At 39.5% G+C, this 7,248-nt stretch overlaps 1 long non-coding RNA gene across 1 annotated transcript; it reads left to right on the top strand.

Moving 5' to 3' along the window:
• Positions 1-315: 315 nt before the first annotated feature.
• LOC120718377 lies at positions 316-2,385 on the top strand. Its single transcript, XR_005692471.1, has 3 exons — positions 316-822; positions 896-940; positions 1,076-2,385. It is a non-coding gene; the product is annotated as an uncharacterized LOC120718377 (long non-coding RNA).
• The last annotated feature ends 4,863 nt before the right edge of the window (positions 2,386-7,248 follow it).

The raw sequence follows: 7,248 nt of genomic DNA, 5'->3' as shown, positions 1-7,248 counted from the left end.
TTCTGTCACTCTTAAATCTACTGTCACATGTTTAGCAGGAGGTGGAGGTTTGCCCGGTGCCACAGAGGTCATGTCAGTGGGAGGATCTGTGTGAATTTCACATGCCCGTGGCAGCGTGCTCAGTGCTTGCTCAGATTTGAAGTTTAATTTTTCTCTGTAAAAAGAAGTTTTCTTCCCACGCAGAGTGAACAGCGGATACTAACGTTTTTGTCACTTTTTATGGAATCAAACTCAAAGTAATGTCAGTACTTCCACGCTTTAAACGCTGCACGCTCATACTCTCTCCTGCACTAAGACACTCTCACAAACAAAATCACGGTTCAGTAGCGCAGTAATGCAGAGTTCTTACAAGAAATTAACAGTAATCTAATTACATTTTTGCAATAGTAATCCCTTACTTTACTCGTTGCTTGAAAAAAGTAATCAGATTATGTGTCACTGCCCACCTCTGCTACCATCACACAAAATTTGGACATGATGTCTTGAAAACTGTGGACACTAGACAGACAAACAGAGCTGATTATATCCTTCGTCCTTTAGAAGGGTGAACAATGATGCAGAAAGGAACCACAGTGAGATCCTAAATGTCCCAATTTTCCTTTTTCTTAGTGTACCATCTCTGCTTATCAACTTTTGAGCCTTTGTGTTTTGCTTTTCTCCTTGTGATGACAACAAACAGCCTTTTTTTTACTCCCTCTTTCTCTCTCTGTGACACAGGTACAAAAAGGTGATAAAGGAGAATCAGGATCATATGGATGTATTTAAAGCCATCAATATCTTCAGAGAGCACATGATGGCCCAGAAGGCTTTCTACAAGGCTCTGTAAGAACATATCAGTGCGCGTCTCTTTGTTTTCTGTTGCCTGGAGTTTCTAATGTGTGCGTCTCTGCTGCAGGGTCTGTTCATCTGAAGAAGGCAAACAATGAAGAAGTAAAGCAAGGTGGGTCAGCTTTACTGTAGAGTCGGCAAACTGTCAAATGAATTACCTTGATTATTCTTGTTTGGTTTCAAAGCTCAGCTCAGTCTTTCTGTTTTCAGCAGTTTTATGGACAAGTGCATGTTTTTTTGCCTGCAGACAGACGTCACTGCTGGGATGAAGGAAACAACTTTAACTCTCTTCAATCAAGAAAGCTTGATGCTGCGTTCTGAGAAGCTTGGAAAGAAAAGCAACTGGACTTCTTTGTTTCACGTTTCATCTCTGAGGTGAAACATCTTCAAGAAACTCAAAGAGGTCCAGTCAGTATTCTTTTCAAGCTCTTTGGATTACCATGACCTGGATAACTGAGAACCTACACAGGCAATAACTACATTGTCAATTCTATTCTATTGAATTGCACAGAATCAGAACAACAGTCCTCTCGAGTCACTTTATTTCGTAAGGCAGACTATCTCACAGAGGTGTGCATCTGTTTACATTCTGGGTCCTTTTTCAGTATTTATCCTCTTTTTGCATTCTGACACATTCAGTGGTGGTTTGTTGTTCTTTGAACTCTTCTCTATCCTCTTTTCTGAAATTCATGAAAAAGGGAACAAAATGTTCAGAAAGAGATATAAAATTACAGATTCACATTGATAGTTTTGGTATTATCCTACCTACAGACAGTCCTGGTAGACGTTGTCAAACCCAGTAACCTATCTCAGAAATTTAAAGAACATGATCTGGGAATTAGATTCTTCAAAATGTTATGTGTTGTTTCTCCCCCCTTTGAACCAAATCTTCTGTTTTTTAATATACCTTGCCCAGGTTGTTTTTGCTAATGAGCAAACAGATTATGTATTAGATTTGAGATATGAAACATTTAATAAAAACACTGTAAAATGTTTAAGTTAAAACACAGTAATTTAGAAGGGAAAAATGTGAAGCATGAGAAAAGATAAAATCTGTTATAAAATCTGTTATGGGTTAAAGCATGTAAACCTATTCTAACAGAAACCCTAAATAAATAAAATAAAAATAAAACCCTCAAATAAAATAAAACCCTCAAATTCTGAATTTGTGCAAAGCGTTGTGTTGCCATTTTAATCCAAAGGGAGAAAAACCATTGAAACTCTTTATTCATGTGTGTTTATGTTTAAAGAACCCTGCATCGTAATAACAGACCATTTCAAACGGCTGTCTTCGTCTCCCCCTGCAGGCTCAAATAGGACATTGCACCCTTTTAAAGATCTGTGCAAAGTAATTGATTAGTACTATTAGTACTACACTTATCCAACTTTACTACTACCTTACATTATTACCAATGCTACTATTTAGGAATACTTTCATTGCTTTCATTTCTAATACTGCTACTGCTTCTACTCTACATTTGCAAAAATGTTTGAGCAAACACAGACAAAAGAGGACACGAAAGAAACAACTTTGAATCTCTTCAAGAGTATTCAAGACTGTTAAATTTGATGCATATTTTTAGTTTGAACTGCAACCTATGAATTAAATAATTTTATTTTTTCTGATATCTGTATGTCAACATTTTCCACTTGACTCAAAATTTGGAGTTCGGTATCTCGAATTTTCAACTTAACTATAACTAAACAATAACTAAAGTTGAAAATAAGCTGAAAGTTCATCATACTAACATTGTATTTTGAGATAACTTTCAACCTAACTCTGCCTGATGTTTTAATATATTCACAATGTTGTTGTTTTTTGGTTTTTTGTTTTTGTTTTGTTTTTATCATCGATGTGATCAGGTCCTGGCCTAACATTTTTTATTTAGGGTTATAGAATTTGAAACATCGAGCAGGTGTTACAGAACACCAGAGGATTATCGCCGTTCTCTACTGTAGGGAAATACTCGATAGCTAATTAGCATTCTGCATCAAAGATTTTGTTGGCAATAACATAGTGTGATTTAGAATACAATTATTTGGCAATAGCTACTTGCAGCACTGGCTGTTAAAGCGGTTTAAAAATGGACAAACCCTGGATATTTGCGTGAAATTGCTTAATATTAAACGCAGAAGTCAGGGTTTTTCTATTGGATGAAAGGCTTACGTTAAGAGACAAGCTAGCATTACCTAACATTGAATAGAAAAAACACAATTTAGGGTTAGATTACCTAAATTAAATTATCCTTTTTGCTAATGTTGATCATACTTTCCACTGATGGACATATTCCAGTTATGGCAGATGAGCTTCATTAGATGAAGCTGTTTTTCTTCAAGCTAATCATTACAATTTGGATGTGGTTGAGGCAGCATAGTGGTAATGGCCTTTACTGATTTCTATATCTACTTCACTTCATGCAATACTAACATTAAACCATCGTACTGTCATAGCAAAGATTGAAAAAGAACATTGTGAATACCTTATTATTAATAACATAAGATAACTTTGACATAATTGCTCTGTTTGAACCAGTTATTTGCAACTGTTTACTTAAAGCGGAAGCCTTAGTTATACGTATTGAATATGATACGTACGACAACAAAAATAAAATGTATTCATGGCCATTTTGTAACGTTATTGCGATAGGGCCCCCTTCTGATGTTTTTACGTAATTTGAAGATGTCAGAGACATTACATTACATTAGGGACCCCAAGCAAATGTTATTTCCATGGGCATCCTCTGTTGGTGTGTGGTGTCTATTTAAAGTTTCATACTAAGTAGTATTAATACAACCATCAACAACCAAGTATGGTGCAATGAATGTTTGTATAAGTTTCTTGTGAGACATCGTGTACACATTGCTCAAGAGTTGTCACTGAACGTGATAGAACTACAGGTCGTAAGGGGAAAATGTGCGTTCCCCGACTGGTTAGCGACTAGTTTATGGAGGTTGCTCGCTGTCCCAGGGCGAAAGTGATAGCTAAGAGGCTGCTGCACCAAAAACCTCATGGCTATGGTGACATGGTTTTCTGTGTTTGGATGGAAGATGGTAACTTGCTTGCAAAACTAACTGCAAGGCAAGTGGTAGAAAACTAGAAAAGTTAACTACCGCAAGATGGTGACGTGAGCTGTCGCAGTGGCCCGCGGGCTGCACAATTTAGCAGCTTTCTCTTTTTATTTTGAGTATTTTTATTTCACTTCTCCTCTGATTAGCAAGAGCACATGTGTAGTACAGTAAAACTGAACAGCTCATGGTTCCAGACCACACAAACCTGCACACTTTCTACGACAATGACTGGGACTCAATCCCCCCTGATATCCGAAGGAATACGGACTCCAACTTCACCATACAACCGCTGAAGTGGCACAGGCAATGGAGGCATAGGAAACAGAAGATGGGAAAGAGAGCGGGGCTAAGAGCTAAGCTAAGTGCTAACCCACACAGACCTGCTTTTCCGAGTCTTTTCCTCACCAGCTCACGGTCACTAAACAACAAGATTGATGAGCTACGACTGCGGACTGCCTCACGTTGTTTGGATTACTGTGCTATGATCACAGCAGAGACTTGGCTGGACTCTTTTACCCCAGACACTGCAATTGAGCTAGCGGGCCCCACTACATTCAGACCGGACAGGAGAGTGTAACAACAACAAAGACTGGTAAAGTGTTCCTGAACCAGAAGCCATGGCTCAACAGCGAGGTGCGAGCTCTACTAAGAGCATGGGACAGTGCCTTCAAATCAGTAGACCAACAAGTCTACAAAGAGGCACGCCAATCTCTGCTTAAAGCGCATAACAGAAGCCAAGCGCAAATACAAACAATGCATGGAGGAACACTTTAACACAAACAACTTCAAAAACATGTGGCAGGGGATCAAGACACTTACTGGCTACAAAGACAGTCACATACAAACAAACTCCATGGACATCACCTTACCTGACACACTAAACCAGTTCTTCACCCGCTTTGACCAACAAAACAGGGACACCATCACCTATCCTGCTGTTTCAGAGAGGGACAAGGCCCCCATCCAGCTGGAGCAGCATCAGCTCAGAGCCGCACTGCGCAGAGTCAACGCGAGGAAGGCAGCTGGTCCAGACAGTGTGGCAGAAAGAGTGCTTAAAGCATGTGCAGACCAACCAGCAGAGGTTTTCACCACCATCTTGAACCTCTCACTGTTAGTTTGTAGTACCATCCTACTTTAAGTCAACTACCATCGTTCCAGTGCCCAAGAAGAGCTGCTTGAATGACTACCGTCCAGTTGCTTTAACATCCGTAATTGCTAAATGTTTTGAGAAACTCATCATGTTGCACATCAAAGCTGTCATCCCTGCAAACCTCGATCCATACTAATTTGCAAACAAGGCAAACAGGTCGACAGAGGACGCCATGATAACAGCTCTTCACACAACCCTCACACATCTGGACAGTAGTAACATTTATGTGAGAATGCTGTTTTTTGACTTCAGCTCTGCCTTCAATATAGTTCAACCCCACAAACTGGTTAATAAAGTAAGCTACTTAGGACTCAGTAGCTCACTGTGCACCTGGATATTGGACTTCTAGAGCGATAGACCCCAGAACATCAGGATGGGAGAGCACACCTCCTCCACCCTCATTCTGAACGTAGGTGTCCCACAGGGGTGTATCCTCCATCCCTTAATATACTCTTCACCCATGACTGTTCTTCAATTCACACCAGTAACACCATTATAAAATTTGCAGGCGACACCACCATCATAGGAGTGATTGACGACAACAACAATGAATCAGCGTACAGAGACGAGGTTCAGCATCCGAAACAATGGTGTGACAACAGCAACCTGCATCTGAACACAGCCAAGACCAAGGAGATGGTCTTGACTTCAGAAGAACAAAGCGATCAGAGCACTCCGCCCAAGGAAGTACAGGGTGGGCCATTTATATGGATACACCGTAATAAAATGGGAATGGTTGGTGATATTAAAGTCCTGTTTGTGGCACATTAGTATATGTGAGGGGGCAAACTCCTCAAGATGGGTGGTGACCAGTGTTGGTCAAGTTACTTGAAAAAAGTAATCAGTAACTAATTACTGATTACTTCCCCAAAAAAGTAATCCCGTTACTTTACTGATTACTTATTTTCAAAAGTAATTAATTACTTAGTTACTTAGTTACTTTTTAAAAACACGATTTACAACCTGAAGAGGTGATAAAGTGATAGATCTTTCAGCCCAATTCTACTTTTTCTACATAATCCATCATACAAAATGTAATCAAATGGAAAAGTCTCTTTTTTTTTAAACTTGTTTTATCAGTTTTAATCTTTTAACTTTATGCATCAAGCAAACATGTCATTATATGCAACATTCTCTGACTTGAATAAATTAGTTTAACATTTAAACCTATTTTCTGCACATTCCAGCACATAAAATAAAATGTTTTTTGTGTTTACACTCAGTCTTTCAAATAGATGCAAGTAAAACACAACAGAAAATAAATAAAGTCAAAGACTCAGCGGTCCTTTTGCTCTATTTTCACCTGTAAAGCAGGAGTGGGTTAGGCAGAGGTTTACCCTGGTGCAGGTGTGCCGCGGTCAGTTGAAGAATCCGCGAGTTTCTCTGTGAATTTCCCATTACGTCGTTGCGCACTCGGTGCTTGTTTAGGGGGGGGGGTTTTTTCGCTGTAAAAAGAAGTTTTCTTCCCACGCACAATGCTAATGGACGCTAATGTTTTTGTCACTTTTTATGGAATCAAACTCAAAGTAAGGTCAGTACTTCCACGCTTTAAATGCTGCACGCTCATACTCTCTCCTGCACTCGATATATTATCCATTGTTGATCTGCACACAGCTGTTGTCACCAACAGCACACTCGCTTACATGAGACATTCTTGCAAAAAAATCACAGTTTTAGTAACGCAGTAACGCAGCGTTCCTACGGGAAAGTAACGGTAATCTAATTACCGTTTTTGCAATAGTAATCCCGTACTTTACTCGTTACTTGAAAAAAGTAATCAGATTACAGTAACGCATTACCCATCTCTGGTGGTGACCATGGTGGCTATTTAGAAGTCGGCCATCTTGGATACAACTTTTGTTTTTTCAATAGGAAGAGGACCATGTGACACATCAAAATTATTGGTAATGTCACAAGAAAAACAATGGTGTGCTTGGTTTCAATGTAACTTTATTCTTTCATGAGTTATTTACAAGTTTCTGACCACTTATAAAATGTGTTCAATGTGCTGCCCATTGTGTTGGATTGTCAATGCAATCCTCATCTCCCACTCTTCACACACTGATAGCCATCCAGTATCCGTAGTTTCAGGTGCTGCACATCTCGTATCTTCACACCATAGACAACTGCCTTCAGATGACCCCAAAGATAAAAGTCTAAGGGGGTCCGATCGGGAGACCTTGGGGGGCCATTCAACTGGC

Source organism: Simochromis diagramma, unplaced genomic scaffold (genome assembly GCF_900408965.1).
Source record: "Simochromis diagramma unplaced genomic scaffold, fSimDia1.1 OVJJ01000141.1, whole genome shotgun sequence".
Classification (NCBI taxonomy): Eukaryota; Metazoa; Chordata; class Actinopteri; order Cichliformes; family Cichlidae; genus Simochromis; species Simochromis diagramma.
This window is presented reverse-complemented; position numbering and strand designations above follow the sequence as displayed.